This window comes from Mustela nigripes, chromosome 1, assembly GCF_022355385.1.
Source record: "Mustela nigripes isolate SB6536 chromosome 1, MUSNIG.SB6536, whole genome shotgun sequence".
Lineage (NCBI taxonomy): Eukaryota > Metazoa > Chordata > Mammalia > Carnivora > Mustelidae > Mustela > Mustela nigripes.
This window is the reverse complement of record NC_081557.1, coordinates 11,827,379-11,832,250: the sequence shown is the minus strand read 5'-3', so window position 1 is coordinate 11,832,250 and position 4,872 is coordinate 11,827,379.

Genomic DNA, 4,872 nt, shown 5'->3' with positions numbered 1-4,872 from the left:
ATAGCCCCTACCAAGAATAGGCTAAACTTGGATAAAACATTCTCTGAGCTATATTGGTCCCGCCCCTTCTACTTCCCACTTCCCCACATGGGATTTTCCAACCCTGTTTATTCTTCATAAATGATTAGGTTGACTGTTTATCCTCACTGATCCATCTAAAGTTTGTATAAACTTTAATTAAGCTTCTGCCCCCCACACAGGACTCTGGACTTTGTGCCACCCTGAGCCTGAGCCCTCACTTGCATGCAGAAAAACACTCCATGAGTTTTGCTTACTCCTCTCTATTAAAGAATAGCTCTTCTCTGACTGACCTCCGGTTGTTTTTAGATCTTATGACCTGAGAATTACTCCTGATGAAATTGATCTATTCATCCAGTCACTCATTTAATCACTCAATAAATCTTGATTGAGAACTCGCTGTAGTGGCTTTGTAAGGCATCACCCCAGCTAGACTGAACTGTCTTTCCTGGAATTCCCTTCCTTGCATGGTTCTAGCTAGAATGGGTCACATGAGAGGTTCCTAAGAGATATTTGGAGGACAGAGTTACAGCAGCAGGCATTTAGTTGCTAACTCCATGACATGAGGCCTTGCTGGGCTGGCAAGTGCTTCAACATCCCCTAGGTTTGGCTTCAGCTTCTCTGTCATCGGAACCAGGGTGTTTAACCCCTTAATGAAGGAACCTGTCCTCTACATGACACACAATCTACCAAGGTCAGAGTCAGCAAGAACTGAAAAGATTTCTGTCCCTATGAGCTTCAGTTTTAACATGGTGGGAAGTCCTTGTATAAACTAATGTTTCGATTTTTTCTTTTTTTAAAACTTTTTAAAAAATTTATTTTGAGAGAGAGACAGAGTGAGAGAGAGCATGAGAAGGGAGGTCAGAGGGAGAAGCAGACTCCCCATGGAGCTGGGAGCCCGATGTGGGACTCGATCCCAGGACTCTGGGACCATCACCTGAGCCGAAGGCAGTTGCTTAACCAACTGAGCCACCCAGGCACCCTGTTTTGATTTTTTCATATGTGCTCCTTTTTCCCAAGGTTCTTGTCAGTTATTTGGATTCTTGCCAATGAAGTAGTCCCTGCACTTAACCTTGAATTCCTTTCATGATTTAAGGGGAGAATCTTGACCAGAACCACTAAGGCAATGGTTGTATTATTATTTTTTTCTTTATTTCCCCCATGGTTGGGGAAATGGTTGGCACAATAATGTTGGTTAACACCTCCATCCCATCACATAATTACCTCTTTTTTTGTTATGAGAACATTTAAGATCTACTCTCTTAGCAACTTTCAAATATCAAATTATTAATTATCATCACCATGCTGTACATTAGATCCCCCAGAATTTATTTATCTTATAATGGGAAGTTTGTACCATTTGACCAATGTTTCTCCATTACCTCAAACTCCCAGTCCCTGGCAACCACTATTCTACTCTCTGTTCCTTTCAGTTTGGCTTACTTAGATTCTGTACAAAAGTGAGATCATACAGTATTTGTCTTTCTCTGGCCTATTTAAGTTGGTGTGATGTCCTCAGGATCCATTCATGTTGTCACAAATGGCAAGATTTCCTTCTTTGTTATGATTAGATAGTATTCTACTGTGTATGTATACCACAACTTCTGTATCCATTCATCCATTTGTGGACACCTAGGCTGTTTCCATATCTTAGTTACTGTCTATAATGCTGCAGTAAACATGTAGATACAGATATCTCCATCTCTCTTTTTTTTTTTAAGATTCTATTTATTTGTCAGAGAGAGAGAGAGAGTGAGCACAAGAAGGGGGAGGGAGCAGCAGGCAGAGGGAGAAGCAGGCTCTGTGCTGAGCAAGAAGCCCCATGTAGGACTCAGTCCTAGAACTCTGGGATCATGATCTGAGTGGAAGGCAGATGCTTAACTGACTGAACTACCAAGGCATCAACAGATATCTCTTTGAGATTGTGATTTCCATATATATATATACACATATATGTTGAAGGTATATATATATATACCTTCCATATATATATATATACATATGTTGAAGGTATATATATATACATATATTCATATATATATATATATGAAAAAATAAATATATATCTCCAAACGCCAAGCAAGCACGTGGCCCAAATCCCTAGACAATGTGTGCCATTTCTCCCGAACTTTACCCAAACTGATATTGATTTGGGTAGAAACCTCGTGAGAATTGGCTGGAAACCTCTGGCGAACTCGTAGAACATTTACATCTATATAGATATATAGATATAACATATATGCATCTATATATCTATATAGATAGATATATGGATATGAAGGTAATGAAATATAACATTCATATGAAATATAACCTTAATATGAAATATAACCTATGTGTGTGTATATATACAGATATATATACACACACACACGCACACACACACACCCAGAAGTGGGTTTGCTGGATCATAAGATAGTTCTAGTTTTAATTTTTTGAGGAACCCACATACTGTTTCCACCGTATTTTATACCACCTGACACAAAGTAAAGACTCAATAAATTAGGAAGAATTTATACCAACATAACCATCTATTTAGCCACTCCATTTACCAAGGGCAAAGACTCATTCATTCCACAAGTAACTCTAGAAAGCCTACTGTGTGCTGGGCATGGGGACCTGAAAAAGACCTCAGACCAGAATGAGGCAGCTGTGCTATATCTTGGATGGTATTAAGACAATAGAAGTACAATATTTCTGAAGATTAATCTGACATTAGCTAGGAGCATCTCACAAAAAGGTCACATGACAATAAGAAGCCAAGTTGAATTTGATGCCAGATTACCAGGGACATAACATTGATGTATTGTCAAGTACATTTGGGATTACCTTCAACGTGTGTGCGTGCACGCGCACGCACACACACACACACACACACACACACACTAAAAACAAAAACATGATGTTCAATAAATACATTTGGCTGAGACAGGCAATTCAAGGGAGTTGGCACATTTTGGTATTTGCCTGCATTGATAATGGACAAAGCCCTATACAGGACACTTTGAAATCTTTGATGAAACCATTCTAATATTTGGAATTTATCCAAAGAGAACAATTCAAATGAAAAATGCTCTATGAATAATTTTGTAAAGCAATACTAACTCATGGAGAAGTATTAGACACAATCTCAGTTTACATAAATAATGAACTATTATTATTTTACAAATCTAAGACCCATTAACATGAAAGATATGATATATGTGCTGGTATATGGAGTCTTAAGATGAACACAAAAAGGGCACAAAATGACAATACATAAATTCTAATCAGATATGTAAAGTCTTTTTGTATGCATATTTATATAAATCACATAAGTATGATAGCAGCAATGTCCACAATAGCCAAACTATGGAAAGAGCCCAGATGTCCATTCACAGATGAATAAATAAAGATGAGGTATATTATGTACAACATACACGATGGAATATTAGTCATTAAAAAGAATAAAATCTTACCATTTGTAGCGATATGGATGGAACTGGATGGTATTATGCTAAGCGAAATAAGTCAATCAGAGAAAGACCACTAGATGATTTCATTCCTATGTGGAATTTAAAAAAGAAAGCAGAGGATCATAAGGGAAGGGAGGGAAAAATAAAACAAGACAAGATCAGAGAGGAAGACAACCATAAGGGACTCTTAACTATAGGAAACAAACTGAGGATTGCTGGAGGGGAGTTTGGTGAGCGGATGAGATGACTTAAATAATGAGCATTAAGGAGGGCACATGATGTGATGAGCATTGGGAGTTTTTGCAACTGATGATCACTAAACTACTTAACTCTACCTCTGAAACTAATAATACACTATATGTTAATTAATTTAATTGGAATAAAATTTTTAAAAATATGAAAATATAAAAGGAAACACCAAATAATACCATAGGAGTGTTACAGTTAAGACTTTTTTAAATTGAAATTTTATGGCTTTAAATTTACACTTAATTTCTGTGGTCCTCTTACTAGAATCTACCTCATCCTTTTGCAACTTCAAGCAGGACACTTAATTTCCCTGGTCATCATTTATCCAAGGGAAAAATTCTGACTACCTTAGAATGTTACTAGAGGATGGAATAAGATAATGTTTACATAGTATGTCTGTAAATTGTGTTTTCTGTCACCCAAACCAGCATATTCCTTCTAGAGGCTGTTTGAGTGTCTCCCCTCTACCAACAGCTGACTCCCAATTCTCCTTGCATTTCTTTATCAGTTCAGAACAAGAGCCTGGCTTTGTCTTGTCAATAATTTCTCACAGAAAAGGGTATTGCCCCATGCACAGTGGGTGCCTGATACAGGTATCTGAAATGGAAGACCATTTTAGCCCAGCACAATTCTCAACCCAAACGAGTTCAGCAATTCTTACCCACATCCAACAGTAGCATTTTGATTCATTCTCTTACAGTGGGGAGAGCAAAAAGAGACGAGGGGTCCCAGAGCAATGATTCTCCCTTGTTATCACCTGCAAAGCTGTCAATCTTATTCAGTATCTGCAGAGATCCCCAAGTAAAGACAAAAGGCTGCAGGCCATTCTAGAAGATGAAAGGCACCATCAGCACAAACTTTTGGCAGCAGTGTATGAAAGTCAGTCCCTCCCTCAGGATCCCATGTTCAGAGAGGCTCCAAAATATTGACATGTTTGAAGCTTGCCTCTGAGACTCTTTTCTCAGAAGGCTCAGGTGTTCTCTGGTCTTACAGTTCCTTCCATTACTCAGCACTTCTGTCTGGACTGTGAAATCAGCTGGCTAAGCACAGGAAGGTAGATGGACCTCTATAAAAAATACCTCTTTTCCTTCCTTCCCCTTTCACAAGCACCAACAAGAAGAGAAAGTTATTGTTAAGATTTGACTTTTAG